We start from the raw sequence: 17,428 nt of genomic DNA, 5'->3' as shown, positions 1-17,428 counted from the left end.
GAACATATGGTTGAAATGAATCATAAATTTACAGACATTTCCAATGACATGAAATTATTACATTCGACCAAAAAGGGAAAACTTATGAATGTTTTGGAAAATTTAGAAATTTACCTTACACAAAAATGTAATTCTGAATCAAGTTTAAATGAGAAAAGTACAGAAGATAACCCACTGTTTAGGCTAGCATATAATCATTTAAGGAACAAAAAGAAGAAGAAAAGAAGAAAAACTTGAAGATCCTAAATTTGTATAGTGTTCTCATTCAGTTCAACCAAAATTGTATGTATTGATCATTTTTATAATATTTCATAAGTTCTCTTTACTCTTTGATATGATGTATTGGGACACAATACTCCTTCAAATTGTAAAACAAAAGATTGTGTCATATTGTGTTATTCTTTGATCTAAACACTGATGAAGGGAATGGTTGAGATTTCCCGAAACATGTATGGTTTAATTAATAATGTTTCTTTCATTTAATGAGTGTATTGATCAAGCCGGATTTAAATAAACTATTATAAATAGTTATATTATACATTCAGACCAGTCAATACTGACCAAACACAATATTACCTATCATGGTTAAGTTTATTAACTTCCATTGCATAAGAAGTAAGAAGGGTTTTATCGTCATCTAAAATAACATGCGAGGGAGGAGGTAGATTGGGCTGTGCTTCTGCGATGTCGTGTTTGATTATATCTCTTGTTCGTCTAGTCTGTTTCATGTCTACCCATTCTAAGTATTTGCTAATATTCTCATATAAGATGTTTTTGTGCTCGTTGTTTTCGTTCAGATTCTCTTCACCGTTTTCCAATTTATCAAGAACGATGTGGATGGTTTCCAGGTTGTTCATAAGATTACCTTTATTAATCATACAGATAATTTGAAGGTCCTGTTTTATATTAGTGAATTTGTGGTTGGACTCTTTCATATGGGATCCCATGGCAGAGAATCTTTTGTATCTTTCAGCATTGACATGTTCTTGATATCTAATTGAGAAGTTCCTTCCAGATTGTCCCACGTAAGTTTTTTTACATTGAGCACAAGTCAGCTTATAAATACCCGATTCCTGGAATTCGTCATCTTTAAGTTTATTAGCTTTATTATGACTAAAGAATCTATGTTTCGTGTTGTTGTTTGTAGAGCTTTCCATGAACTGTCAAACTGTATCACATCGTTACTTCACCAGGTCGCGCTCAAAGACAGACCCTCTAGACAGCGCAGAATAAACATATTTTCCAAACAAGAACGAGAGGCAAGATGACCTATTCTGATGACCTCCATTTTTATCAAAGGAGTCTCCAAAGAACTTTTATTTGTGCTTATTGTCATAATGTTTTTCTTTTCAGTTCTTTATTTATACAGCTGAAGAGGACCACTAAGTGGTCGAAACATGTCCTGTAAGTTTTAATAATTATTCAATTTTGCCTGAGGCATTAATAAAGTATCGTTTAGGTGGTTATTTATACTTACTTCTTGATTAAACATCGATACGGTCATGAAATGGACAACTTGTAATTCCATTGCATAGTCGATGTATAACTAGACATCGCTTAGAATTTCAATATTGGTTTGAGAATGGAGATAGAAGTATCTTTCTTGCAACTTTTTGCTTGTTGCGACCAATGAAATTCATTGGTGCGCACACCAAACGCCAGTCAGCTGTTTGTCTTCCTACACATTACTCAAATATGGCAAAGCAGGAGCATGACTTGCCCGCATATAAGAGTATCGCTTTCGGTGGAAATTAAATCTCATAATATTATCGATACTAACCGTCACGCCACCGTATGGGCAAGTGTAGCTTTGATTATAGCGTACCGGGCGAGTTGGCCGTGCGCGTAGAGGCGCGCGGCTGTGAGCTTGCATCCGGGAGATAGTAGGTTCGAATTCCACTATCGGCAGCCCTGAAGATGGTTTTCCGTGGTTTCCCATTTTCACACCAGGCAAATGCTGGGGCTGTACCTTAATTAAGGCCACGGCAGCTTCCTTCCAACTCCTAGGCCTTTCCTATCCCATCGTCGCCATAAGACCTATCTGTGTCGGTGCGACGTAAAGCCCCTAGCAAAAGAATGATTATAGCGTTGTTACAGTGAGTGTAATCTACTCGTAAATACGGTAGCTTCGACGAAGGGAAGATGAAACAATAGTAATGTGTAACCGAGTATGTTGTACAGGCCATATAGATGTAGCTTGCATTCTGGAGATCGTAGGTTCGAAACTCATCATACCGAGCTCGATAGCTGCAGTCGCTTAAATGCGGCCAGTATCCAGTATTCGGGAGATAGTAGGTTCGAACCCTACTGTCGGCAGCCCTGAAAATGGTTTTCCGTGGTTTCCCATTTTCACACCAGGCAAATGCTGGGGCTGTACCTTAATTAAGGCCACGGCCGCTTCCTTCCCACTCCTAGCCCTTCTCTGTCCCATCGTCGCCACAAGACCTATCTGTGTCGATGCGACGTAAAGCAACTAGCAAAAAAAAAATAAATAAAAAATAACAACTCATCAACGGCAGCCCTGAGGATTGTTTTCCGTAGTTTCGCTGTTTTTACACCAAGCAATTACTAGGGCTGTTATTATGGTCACGGCTTTTCTTCCTCAGTCTTCTTTAAACAATAATCACCACCACTTGCCTTTTCTTATCTGATAGTTGCCTGAAACCCATACAACCTACTTTTTAGTTTTCACTATTATGTGTGTTTACTTGGCAGTAAATATAAGTGAATATCGCCTGTTTGATGTATGTGACAGCCCTCTGACGATCAGGACATGTAATTCTGATATGTATGTAGCCGAAGTGACCTATAATTCCATGGAAATTACCCCATGTATATAATAAAATATATCGGTTGCCAAGAATTGTATTCAAGTTGACAATTACCGGACTGTCCCTATGTCAGTCTCACCGGGCGAGTTGGCCATGCGGTTAGGGGCGCGCAGCTGTGAGCTCGCATCCGGGAGATAGTGGGTTCGAACCCCACTGTCGGCAGCCCTGAAGATGGTTTTCCGTGGTTTCCCATTTTCACACCAGACAAATGCTGGGGCTGTACCTTAATTAAGACCACGGCCGCTTCCTTCCCATTCCTAGGCCTTTCCTGTCTCATCGTCGCCATAAGACCTATCTGTGTCGGTGCGACGTAAAACAATTAGCAAAAAAGAAAAAAATGTCAGTCTCAAGAAACAAGTCTCTCGAAAAGCGAAACCTTATTTTAAGATCTATCCCCCTATATATGTCAAACGAATTACTGCAATTTAGCAGTGGGCGACCCACAGAGAGGCCATCAGACTAACTTTTCTTCCCGGAATAGTCTCAACATGATAATACAAATTACATGTTTCATGGTACGTAACCTCTGATTGTGATTCACTCCTCTCATTTGAGGTTAAACAGTGCTCTCGGCAGTGTTTAAACATGACCGGTTGAAGATCAGTTTTAGACAGTGTCTAAGTGTTAGATAACATCTCTGCAATGCGGCAGCCATACTTAGGCATTGTTTAACCATAGACATCGTCTAAATACAGTTTCTGCAATCGGCTCATATATATGTTTATGTTCATTGTGATGACTGTTGTTTGATGATAGTGATGTAGGGAGAGGGTGAAATCTAGTGTTGGCTCATAACCTACTCTCTCGATTAACATCAAGCGATCTGCTCAAGATTTAACGTCCCCATCTGATAGATTCTCATCAATGGGCCATATGACCTCAGTCCATATGAACACGATGAAGAGGTTTTGAACTGAGCCTAAGCATTTGACATGCAATCTTGTGATTAGGAATTGTACATCACCTCTTCTACCTCGCTGGCAAACATTCTGGTGAATATTTTTCCACCACCAGGGCTTGAACAGCTAACCACAGAGTCAGATCATGAAGACTCGAAGCATGAAGACAGGCAGGCTTATTAGCTGAATGTTATAATATTACTGCTCTGGTTTTTTTTTTAATTGTGACATCATCAAACCTACTCCTTCCACAGCTTACATGGAATTCCCTTACAACTCAGAAACTAAGAAATTGTACAATGGTATATGACTTCATATTTAAAGCAAAATATGAATCCTTATTGAATAAGAAACTCGTTCACCTTTAAAACCCTGCACTCGCTTATTTTTCAATCTGTCTCTACAGTTACCTACCATATTGACACAACAAGAACAATAGTAGGGTTAAGTGAAAGAACTGCATGCACCACCCACTAGTGATAGGATATTCGATTCATTTTACTGAATCGCTTCATTTGATTCCATTCATGTTACTGAATCGTTACAGTGAGCCAATTCACAGCTGATTAGAGTCATCGATCTTATTTCATCTGCGTAGTGTGTACTGATGAGGCAGCAGCAACAATATTCAATGCTTGCTGCTGCCATCTGGTCTTTGAACTGTTTTCCTGTGCGGCATCTAGCTTTCAGATTCTCGATCCTCCTGCAGCAACTTCCTTCACATCAAGTTTTGATGTTACAGAGCCTTCCCCTGACAGTGACAACTCCATTAAATACGTTTATAGAGTTAGATGAAAAATATTTGTACACACAATCATCAATGATCTGCATTTAGAGCTGTCACGTAGGTGGGAGATTCCCAATCAATTGTTTGCATAGTCTTTTCGTAAATGATTTCATAGAACTTGGAAATTTCATTATAATCTCGGCAAGTGCATAATACAAAATAAATAAGTTAAAAATTGAAATTCGGGAAAAAATAGGTACTTGTGCAATACTGTACAAGCATATTACAACACGAAACTTCCATAGTTAATAATAAGAATAATTTATATATCTCAAATTTTACACATTACTTTATGGTTTTCCACAGTTCTCTGAAAGTCTCAACTCTATTATATATACCGAATTAGATGTAAAAATACCTGTGTCCGCAATAAGTAGCCTGCATGTTAAATATAAATCAAGTAAGTTGCTTTACGTTGTACCGACACAGATAGGTCTTATGGCGACAATGAGATAGGAATGGACTAGAAGTGGAAAGGAAGTGACTATGGCCTTTATTAAGGTACAGCACCAACATTTGCCTGGTATGAAACTGGGAAACAACGGAAAACCATCTTAACGGCTGACGTCGGTAGGATCCGAACCCACCAACCCCCGAATGCAAGGTCATAGCTACGCGAACCTAAACGCGATGATTTTTTGAATTGTCATATTTTGTATAGGCTACCCAAGATGTACATTAGCCCACTGGTTTTCTGATTAAACATTTTTTAAATTTAAGTTATTGAATCAGTCGGCTCACTTACTCTCTGTCCACGTACACCGGTGATCTTGTGATTTGATTATTGAAATATTGTGCTGTGATGCGATGTATGAACTAAGAGAATCCCGAGCGGTTCTTCCCAATATAAAACAGACAATTTCGAGCGTTCATGAGCATGACTCATAGTCGTAGGGTAGGCTAGATAATAATGTTATTGGCTTTACGTCCCACTAACTACTTTTATGGTTTTCGGAGATGCCGAGGTACTGGAATTTAGTCCCGCAGGAGTTCTTTCACGTGCCAGTAAATCTACTGACATGAAGCTGACGTATTTGAGCACTTTCAAATATCACCAGACTGAGCCACGATTGAACCTGCCAATTTGGGTTCAGAAGACCAGGCCTCAACCGTCTGAGCCACTCAGCCAGGCGGGTAGGCTAGAGAGCTGAGTTTAATTAATTGTTGAATGTCAACTAATTACAAAAAATACCGATCGATTAAACTAATATGATAAAGATGTTGATTCCCGTAGGGAGCCTGAAATATTTCTTCCAAATGAGTAAATTTATAATACCAATATAGTTGGTCCATTATTGGACATTATACATTTTCCAGCTAACTCATTCCTGGTTGCCAGCGTTTCGCCCCAGTGTGCCAAGTTGGGCTCATCAATTGGTAAATAGCACACCCACCAAGACGCATGGCTAGTGTAATTCGTGGAAGCCACTGCGTAGGCTACTTGGAGCCACCAGCAGTGCCAGTGCACTGAGAGACCTTGTCTCATTTTCAAAAATTGATGCCTGCCTGGCCATCAGATGATAAAGTTGTTGATTCCCATAGGGAACTTGAAATATTTGTTCCGAATGAGTAAATTTATAATACCAATATAGGTCCATTATTGGACATTACAAATTTTCCAGCTAACTCATTCCTGGTTGCCAGCGTTTCACCCCAGTATGCCAAGTTGGTGGCTCCAAGTAGCCTACGCAGTGGCCTCCACGGTGCCTACACAGTGGCCTCCACGGTATACACTAGCCATGCGTCTTCGTGAGTGTGCTATTTACCAACTGACGAGCCCAACTTGGCACACTGGGGCAAAACGCTGGCAACCAGGAATCAGTTAGCTGGAAAAATTAGAATAATGTCCAATAACAGACCAACTATATTGGTATTATAAACTAATATGGTAAACAGAATAACCTAATAGGCACCTACTTACAAGCTAGGTACTTTGGAATTATGTTTTGACTTCCTTTTTAACACTGCAAATAAATTCATCTTTTGACCAAAAATATGGCTTCCAATTAAGCTAAATAAAGTTCAGGAAACTCAATTGTAAAACATTACCAGTGTTTCGCCCCAGTCCGGCATGGGTTCTTCAGTTGGATACTGCACTTTCCCAAGACTGGCCAGTTAGCACACCGGTAGCGACACCACTGCAAGCTATAGATGTGATAAGCACAATGCAGTGCTGACGTACTAGAGGAAAATTGCTTCTCCACTTGCTATATATGCCCTCCTGGGCTAGCATATGTTTAGTCCTAAGCCCGAAGGCTGGTTGGATCTTTAACAGCTCCGCCATTAGCTGTCGTAGATGGCCTAGGCATCACTGAAGAGGCGTACTAGGGAAATGAGGAGTGAGGTAGTTTCCCGTTGCTTTTCTCACCAAGCCAGAAGTTGCTATTACATATCAGTCTGCCAAGCCCACTGAAATGCTTGCACCAACTGACCCTATGAGCAATATTTTCACAGCATTCATAGCAGGGACTGGCTGCAGAAGGAATGGCATTACTAGCATCACTCATACCTCAGTCACTTTCATTTTGTCAAAGCCAAGGATAAAGCTGAGACAGATCAATGAAATTAACAAAATTGCTCTAGCCCATTCCAGAAGACATAGTGCACTGTAAACACTACGTCCCGCCAGCAAAGGCACCCTGGGCTAGCATGACCAAAAATATGGCTTCCGATTGAGATAGCTAAATTTCAGTTGCATCTCTGGGTATGTTTGTAGGTGCTCACAATCCTGTAATGTATTTACTATACTCTATACCAGTGGTTCTCAAACTGCAGTATGCATATCCCTAGGGGTACACCTGTGACTTTTAGTGGGGGTATGCAAGCAGCCTTCAGGGAAAAAATTAAGAAGAATCAAAATATGGAAACAAATAAGAACGTTAATTATGTATATATGGAACCACACTGCGCTTGAAAGTTTCACCTGGACTGCGGTACATCAGAAAACTGTGTTACGCCATGCCGGCATACCCATTCCATCGAAATTCTGATGGTTCGCAATGTCTGAATTCCAGAATTTGAAAAAATGTCATCCTTATTTATTTTAATATTGAGGCTAAAATCGAGCATTTTGTGAAACGTTCATACAAACAGGGTATCCTCTATTACTTTATTATCATTGTATTATACTTGATACAGACACAAACTCTTAAATTTCCTGTGATGTGTTATAAAAATGTATTTAATTTTACAGTCTTGTCTTATTTATGATGGGTATTTAAAATAATGGTTTATAAAAAAATTGAAAATGCCTCAACAATTAGCCAGGTACTTTTATTTTTAAATCTACCATTTAGGGATTTTTTGTGGGGGTACGTTGAACTTTTAGCCCTGAGTGAGGGGTACAATCTCATAATAGTTGAGAATCTCTGCTCTATACAGTATGACATCATCTGCAAATAGCCTTGTCTGTGATTCCAATTCTTTACTGATAGCATTTATATATATATAAGAAAACATAAAGGTCCAATAATACTGCCCTGTGGGACCGCTCTCATAATCCTTTGAGAGTTAGGTTTCTTAGTGCACTGCACACCCCAAAATTTAGGTTATTGCACATGTTTGCAAAACAACCCTCAAGAGGCATTATATTTTAATGAAGCAAATGAATTTAACATAGTATGTTAACAAGACATCAAACAACTAGTATGAGCACACAAATTGTGAAACATCATTTTAGTAATGTGTTTTGGTATGATAATCCTCAAAACAAGGCACAGGGAACAATTTTTTACTTGCTTACTTATCTGCTTACACTGCAGGGTTGGTTTTCCCCTCGGACTCAACGCTGGACCCCACCTCTACCACCTCAAGGGCAGTGTCCTGGAGCATGAAACATTGGGTTGGGGGGTACAACTGGGGAGAGTGACCAGTACCTCGCCCAGGAGGCCTCACTTGCTATGCTGAACAGGGGCCTTGGTGGGGGATAGGAAGATTGGAAAGGATAGGCAAGGAAGCGGCCATGGCCTTAAGTTAGGTACCATCCCGGCATTTGCCTGGAGGAGAAGTGGGAAAACCACAGAAAACCACTTCCAGGATGGCTGAGGTGGGAATCGAACCCACCTCTACTCAGTTGACCTTCCGAGGTTGAGTGGACCCCGTTCCAGCCCTCGTACCACTTTTCAAAATTCGTGGCAGAGCCGGGAATCGAACCCAGGCCTCTAGGGCTGGCAGCTTATCACACTAACCACTACACCAGAGGCGGACAACAATTTTTTGAAAATGTCAATTTCTGAAGAATTTTTCGTCAGTGAAACATTCTGAATTCCTGGTTTACTGCCATCTAAGCTAAAGCAGTTGGCGTGAATTGGTTAGTTATAGTCTCGTCTTCCCAAACTCTGTAATTACTAGGCGCTTTATTTACGTTTGTTCGCTTCGGATGTGGTGGCTGTAAGACCTCATCCTCACTTTCATTTAAGTCTTCACCACTTGAATTATTTCCAGATATACATCCTACATCGTCTTCATCACTGTCTTCAAATACTGAACAATCACTTTCAGTATTCATAAGAATTTCACGAACTGTATCGTCGCTTGTAAGTAAGTCAGCTCGTCTTCGCGCAGCCATGTTCAACTGTTTGCAATTGACTCGCTAAAGCTTAAAAACATTTCATTTCCAGCACTCCCCGTGGTGATAACAATAACCTAACGACTTCAAAATATAGCCAACAGATGTAGGGAGCTATCCGTTTTTCAATTGTTGTCCAAAAACATACAGTTACGAAGATATATTACTTCAAATTCCGACACGCAATATATTGCGCCGTAACCACAGCGGCCCTTACCGCTCATGATCAGATAACACGTCACCTACTGTGATTCCGTGAGTCTCTTTTCTAGAAATGTAACCACCCATTCAACCACTCTTTTGTTAGCCCAATAGTCCTCAGTTTCGTCAGTCATCTCCTATGATCTACCGTATCAAAAGCCTTGGATAGGTCAATAGCAGTATAGTCCATTCAACCTCCTGAATCTAAAATATCTGCTGTATCTTGCTTGAATCCTACAAGTTGAGCCTCGCTGGAATAACCATTCCTAAACCCGAACTGCCTTCTATCAAACCAGTCAGTAATTTTGCAAGCATGTCTAATATAATCAGAAACAATCCTTTCTCAGAGCTTTCAAACAACATGTCAAGCTGACTGGCCTTTAATTATCCACTTTTAAGTTTATCATCCTCTCCCTTGTACACTGGAGCTACTATTGCAACTCTCCATTCATTTGGTATTGCTCCTTCATGCAAACAGTAATCAAATAAGTAGGTATTTCAGATATGGCACTATATCCCAACCCATAGCCTTTAAACTAACCCCAGAAATCTTAGCAATCCCAGCTGCTTTTCTAGCTTTCAACTTTTGTATCTTTTTGTAAATACAGCATCTTTAATGTCATAGGTAAATTTCAGTAATTTGCCAGTATTAATCACTTCCTCTATCTGGACATTATCCTTATATGCAAAAACTGTTATATACTCCTTTGTACTGATGACTGAATACTTCTGGCTTCTGTAAGTCCTCACATATACACTCGCCTTGTCCATTAATGATCCAGGAATGTACTTCCTGGAACCTGTTTATGCCTTAAAGTGTCTACAGGGTGAACTTTAATAAAATCGACAAACTGCAGGGACTGATTCCTGACTGAAAATGGAGGAACATGTGTCCGGAAATGGACGGTGTGCGTGCAACGACAACAAATAGTCCCGGAACACAGTACATAGCTGAATCACATCCATATCACAGCAGATATTCAAAGTGGCCTCCGTGGGTTGCAATGCTTGCGTTCAGACGTCGCATCATGGATTGCCTCACTCTTTCGCACCTTCCAGTCTCTCGCCGAATAGCGTCACAGGCGTCGTGAACACACTGTTGAAGGGTCTGCACATCAGGAACTGGTTCAGCATACACAACGCTTTTCAGATGTCCCCAGAGGTAAAAATCCAGGAGGTTTAAGTCCGGTGATCTAGGAGGCCATGCAACAGGGCCTCCGCATCCTATCCAGCACCTGGGAAAGATGTTGTTGAGGTGTTGGCGAACTGTAATGTGGAAGTGGGGTGGTGCTCCATCATGTAGAAACCACATAACCTGTTTTATTGCCAAAGGCACATTCTCAAGCAATCCAGGCAAAGTATTCTGCAGGAAGTCCAGGTACGTTCCTCCGTTGAGGCGTTGTGGAATAATAACTGGTCCAAGTATGTGGTGCCAAGAATCCCTGCCCAAACATTAATGCTGATCCGATGCTGGTGAGATGCTTCAACCATTCCCCATGGATTTTCTGTAGCGCACAGATGACGATTATGCAGATTGATGATGCCATTTCTGGTAAAGGTTGCTTCATTGATAAAGTGGACCGACAACAGAAATCCCATAACTGTGATGGCCTGGTGCAAAACCCATCGACAAATTCCTTCCTGTAGAGGGAAATCCGCTGCTGATAATCCTTGCACTCATTGCAGGTGGTAGGGATAATAGCAGTTGTCATGCAGGATACACATAATCGTCTGGCTTACACCATGTTGGCGGTCCACTTGCCTGGAGCTTGTAGTAGGGTTCGTCTCAATGTCCTGTAGAACCTGTTCTTCCAGATCTGGTGTACGCACAGTCCGCCGCCTCCCTGCACGTTCGGATGTCTGAAAGGACCCATGATCATACAAACGCCCCCAAAATGGCTTGAAACGTTGTGTGATGTGGTTGGTGTCTGTGAGGGTACTTCTTTGGTATAGCCGTGCTGCCTCCCAACCATTTCCATTGGTTTGGCTGTTCACAAACACCATCTTGGCTTGTTCCCGACATGAATACCGGACCATTCTGCTTCCAACAGTACGCTGCTTCAGCCACACTATCTGCAACAGAATAAACATACTGCAAGTAGTCAGAGAAAATTTCATTCATCAGTGCCATCTACCAACGCAGCGATGCATTTCCGGACACATATTCATAGGTCATTTTTTTCCTCCATTTCCAGTCAGGAATAAGTCCCTGCAGTTTAAATCTAAGAATTTCATTTTTGTCCGTATTGAACTGAGAATGGAAGATATGAAACTTAAAAGGGTCCACCTTTTCAATACAAAATTGTTATAGTTTATTACAACATATATTTACATTTGGAACTAGTTTCGACGCTGTTTGGCGTCATCTTCAGCCAAAATGTGGGAAATAGGCTAGCATGTAGATATTTATATACACAAGGCGTTATATTAAACAATACACATCTTGCAAGGAGATAAAAACAGGGACAAATATAGAAACAAATGAATCGTTGAGAAAGCAAAAGTTATACATATTAAAAATAACCTTAACCACACATCTTGTAGTGCGAAAATATTCGCCTTGAATGATTCCTGAATACAAAACGCACGTGCGCACATTTCTGAAGAGCCAGCAGGCAGGAAAAAGTAAAGTGAAACCTTAAGAGTTCTTCTGAGAAGAGTCATGATAAATACACATAACAGGAAATTCTCCTTCACTCTCAACAATAGCTATAAAGACCAACGGTAAATTTCATTTAAAATATTGTGCAGAGACGTGAAGGCCCAAAAACCACCCTAATAAAAGACAATACTAGCACTGCCACGTTTTCCACACTTACCTTCAATAAAGAAATTTACAACGTCACTAACGTTCTTAAAAAACACAACGTTAAAATAGCCTTTCGTACTAACAATAGAAGCACAGAGATCCTACACAACTCTTCATCAATAAATAAAAGTAGTCCTTTTTCTAAATCAGGTGTATATAGGTTTTCTTGCCAAGACTGCAAAAGTTCTTACCTAGGGCAAACAGGACGCAGCTTTAAAATCAGATATGCAGAACATGTCAATGCCATAAAACACAACCGTTTTTCCGCGGTCGGCCTACATATAAAAGAATTTAAGCACAACTTTACTGAAATAAATCAAGATCTTGAAGTATTAGATATTCTAAACAAAGGTTCTTTCCTAGACGTCACTGAAAACCTCTATATTCACTTAGACCAATATTTCAATCCCAACCTAAACTTAAATGATATCTCAGAGAAACCAAAGATCCTATTCGACTTTCTCATTGAATTTTTCAAAAACATGAATATCCCGAAAAACAGATCTGTCTTTCACATTATGCATAATACTTTGTCACGCCACACACTTTCACCACATCACCCTCCATATTTCCCCTCCTTCCACTCCTCCTCCCCTACCGCTCCTTCCCTCTCCCCTCCTAATCCAACAATGGCCGCTCCCCAGACCTAAACTATCCAACACGCCCTGCTCCTCTTCATCTCGCGCCATAGCTTTACCGCCTTATGTCCCGCAATAAACATCATAGAAACCTGCCCCCACCCTACACGTAACGCTGCAACAATACACCACAAATACTGGCACAGTCAACCTCCAAACTCTCAGAAAACGAATTCCTTAATACCAGTTTTATATTCTCGTCGAGCTGAATACCGGACCTGTGAAGATTACAAGATTATTTTGTGCATCTACAGAAGGGTGGTGTTAATGAAGCTACGTAATATAGAGAGAGGCTTTCAAAGGTGATTAAATGAAGAAGTTATATCATGTTCAAGATCATGCTTTCACGTCTCTGCACAGTATTTAAAATACAATTTACCGTTGGTCTTTATAGCTATTGTTGAGAGTGAAGGAGTTTTTCCTGTTGTGTATGTTTATCAGGAACTCAAGGGAGAATTCATTAGTTAGTCCGAACATAAAGAAAACGATGAACTCTTCTCAGAAGAACTCTTAAGGTTTCACTTTACTTTTTCCTGCCTGCTGGCTCTTCAGAAATGTGTGCGTGTGCGTTTTGTATTCAGGAATCATTCAAGGCGAATATTTTCGCACTACAAGATGTGTGGTTAAGGTTATTTTTAATATGTATAACTTTTGCTTTCTCAACGATTCATTTGTTTCTATATTTGTCCCTGTTTTTATCTCCTTGCAAGATGTGTATTGTTTAATATAACGCCTTGTGTATATAAATGTCTACATGCTAGCCTATTTCCCACATTTTGGCTGAAGATGACGCCAAACAGCGTCGAAACTAGTTCCAAATGTAAATATATGTTGTAATAAACTATAACAATTTTGTATTGAAAAGGTGGACCCCTTTAAGTTTCATATCTTCCCTGCAGTTTGTCGGTTTTATTAAAGTTCACTCTGTATACATATCCTTCCATTGCTCCCTAAAATTCATATGGTTGCCAATTGTTTGCCATCATGTTAACCTTAGCTGACGTTTTTGCTAAATTTGATTTCCTAGCAAGTTCCTTCAATGTCTCCTTACTCATGCAACCATTCCTAACTCTTTTTCTTTCTAATCTGCACCTCCGTCTTAATCTCTTTATTTCCATGTTATAATATAATGGGCCGTTACCATTCCATACCACTTTTCAAATGTACATACCTATTTTCACACCCTTAGCAATTGCTTTGAACCCGTCCCATAGGGCTGTTTATGTTTTTATTTACCATTTTTCATTATGGTATATGGTATTGCCTAATAGTCCTATTGTTACTACACCCGCTACAGTATTGTTCCTTTCTGTGCCATTCTCTACATAGCTGATTATCTTATTATCAAATTTATCTCATTTATGTTATCAAGTAATTCTGCATAAGTGTCAGCACCAGCCTTGACAGGTCTGTACACCCAAAAAACATCAAATGGTCTGTTGTCTGTAGAGATAAATCTTATACCTAGAATTTCATGTTTCTCATCCTTAACTTTTTCTTAGCATCCAAATTCTTCATTCATCAGTATGAATACTCACTCTCCTATCGTTCCTAACCTGTCTCTATGATAAACACTCCAGTGCTGTGAGAAAATTTCTGCATCCATAATATCACTTCTCAGTCATGATTCAGTTCCTTTTACAACATCTGGTAAATTTATATATGTATTACATTACAGTAGAAATCCATTATAGCGAGAATTCACAAGAGCGGAAAATTTACTCGCTATATTGGATTGTCGTTATATCCAATTTTGGTATAAAAGTCGGGGACCCCCCCCCCCCCCCAATACACATTCTTATCGCTACGAAACCGCAATCAGTTTGTTCAAAACTTGCGTTTCCGCAGATGATATCCACACTACGATTTACTTGTTTGTTATTTTTCGAAGTGCTTAATTTCATTCTGAAATATTACAGTAACGTATTTCTCCGAATCCAAGACGAACCCCACTTTTTCCTTCAAAAAATTTAAATCAGGCTCAAAAAGTGCATTGCACAATCATATCAATGGCTTTCATTATGCCGCATTTTTTTGCGGCTGCACAATTATTTTTTATTTCCGCGGGTTTAATGACCATTAACTTAAAATTGGCATCATAATACCGAAGAGTATCCGTTAAAAATTTGCCCGCAATACCTATTCCATGCGTCTCTACAATACGGCGATCCATTAGGAAAATATTCTTGCTGTCTATAAAACTAGAGAAATGAATTTCATTTTATGGGTCCGTATTGATCTTTGATTAAACCAAATTAAAATAAGCGAGTTAAATCCACCTTTTCAATACAAATTAAATAGTGTTTGTTAAATAAACATTTAATGAGATTAGTTTCGACCTATTTAATGGTCATCTTCAGCCATATCGCGTGTATAACAATGTATTAGAAACACAGTTGTTTTAAAGATGGTCTTAAACCATAGAAGTTTGACACTGTGAAAAAATTGTTTTTAGAATTTCCTTAAAACACTTTTGTTCACTTAGCTGTGGGAATATATGAGAAGAAGAAGTCTTTTAGTATTCTTCATAGTATTCAAGAACGTAGATACAATTCAAAAATTCACAGTCTTGATGAAGTATGGAATTGGGCATACATGCATTAACCCATTCCAGTCTGGGCCTTAATATCCCTAACAAACGTTCTGGACTGGGCATTTTTAAGGATATCTAAAACATATCTCTGTACCTGTAGGAGATATTTCCATGATTCTTTTTTCTTTGTGCTTGTTTGAGAATCTAGTTTTGAAAAACGCTGTTTGTATTATGTCAACTATCACTTGAGATTTTAAAATTGTTTATATATTATACCATGTTTTGCGAATGGAAAAAAGGTCTGACGGATAACTAAGCAAGTATAGTTTTGTGAAATACTGTTATATTTACCCTATTTTGCTAATATAAAATGTGCATTGTAATTACAAAACAACAACAATAATGAGTACGATATACAAATAATAATTTTTCAACAATAGTAATAATTACAATAATGAGAATGGAAGCTCTTATGACATTTTATTTTAATTGATAAATTTTGTCAAAAGTTATTCAAATGTAAAAATATTGTTCCATTTACCACAAAAGTCTTCTGAGAAAGAGAAAATACAGTCTTCTAAACAGACAACTTTACTAATTTGTTGACCGTCTTACGTATTCACGCAAATTTGACATACGCGGGAACATGCGCTAGGCCGTAAAACGAACTCCAATCATAATGAAATGTAAGAAGTTGTTTCGAATTCATATGTCAATAATATGTTCATATGCGCATAAACGTATATCATAAAATATCGAAAATATCACTTTCATCGAGCACATGTTCGCCGCGAGAAGCCATGTCTTAGAGCACACTGAGTGACAACATCTACTGATGCATGTTGATCGAAAATATCGTAAATTCTCTGACTTAGACATATAATACTGCCATCTGCTTAAATACTCTCGTAACTAATACATGAAGACACTATGTAACCACCAGAATGCGTGCATAGCTCGTTCTCGATTTTTAGTGAATTGTCAAACCTTACTAGACTGGAAAGAGTTAATGTTGTTGTAGTAGAGAAGAAGAAGTCTTCTGGTATTCTTCGTATCACTGAGAAGTGTACACTTTAAATCGTTTATAACATTGATGAGATGTAGAATTGAGCATATATGCAAAGTAATGTCCTAATTAAAATATGAGTTGAACAAATATATTATTGCAGTGGAAAGGAAAGTCTATATAACTGTGTATAAAGAAAACAATGTAAGAATATTGAAGGTATCAATGGGGATTAATGACTTTAAAAAATGAAAGTGAAAAGGCACTTGAATTAAGTTAAAAGATTTTTATTCTTTGTATTCAAATGATGGAGTGAAATCTTGTCCAATGCTGATATAAAAGAAAGGAAAAATAAATTAGAAAAATGTAGGAAATATTAACAAAATTTAAGGAATGTAAAATATTAAATAAAAAGAATGAAAGGAAGAATTGAAGAGAAATAAGTCGAATTATGGCTCATCTTACGTGACCAAGTGTTGGATGTATTAGTAAAATAACGTGCTAGGAAGCAAATGACAGTAGACATGTCATAACTGCCACTGAATAGCCGTGGGCTTTCTAATAATTCGAAGGTTCGGATGTTTTGATGGCATTCTGCAGGTTTGAGAAACGTTTTTGTAGAGGCTAATAGAATGTCACTCTCTCTCTTCACTATTTCCCGAGATCCAGTGACGTAAATATGTGACGTTACACACAGGCACTCTACAACCAGTTGTCACCGCTAGTGATGAGTAACAAAGAGGAAGTCGTTTATTGCCAATGAATTTTGTGTGTGCGTGCATGCAAGGATGAAAAGAAGCAGCGTGGTTACCGCGGTAGTTGCCAGTTGTACTCATTACTGTTAGGCCGCGAATGCAAGACAACCCATGATTTTTCGCATGAGATTCTGAGGAAAAAACATTGTGCGGTATCACATCATCATCAGTGTCCCACTCCAGTCGCCCGAGTGTGGTTAACTAGCCTCCTCCACTCCTTTCTGTCCTTCCACTTTTCCTGCTCCATTACTTCTGCCACATCCGATCCAGCTTTTCTAATGTCCTTCCAGATCTGATCCGTCCACCTTCTTCTCGGTCTTCCAACTGGTCTCTGTCCCTAAACTTCTCTTTCCAATTTCCTCCTTGCTACCCGTTCCTTTCCCATTCTTTTTACATGTCCGA

The 17,428-nt window shown here is 39.1% G+C and overlaps 1 protein-coding gene across 2 annotated transcripts in view; it reads left to right on the top strand.

Moving 5' to 3' along the window:
* The window catches only part of LOC136871798 (FAD-dependent oxidoreductase domain-containing protein 1), an 89,773-nt gene that overhangs the window by 56,623 nt on the left and 15,722 nt on the right, over positions 1-17,428 (top strand). The window lies entirely within an intron of this gene.

The sequence above is a fragment of the Anabrus simplex genome, chromosome 4 (genome assembly GCF_040414725.1).
Source record: "Anabrus simplex isolate iqAnaSimp1 chromosome 4, ASM4041472v1, whole genome shotgun sequence".
NCBI lineage: Eukaryota > Metazoa > Arthropoda > Insecta > Orthoptera > Tettigoniidae > Anabrus > Anabrus simplex.
This window is presented reverse-complemented; position numbering and strand designations above follow the sequence as displayed.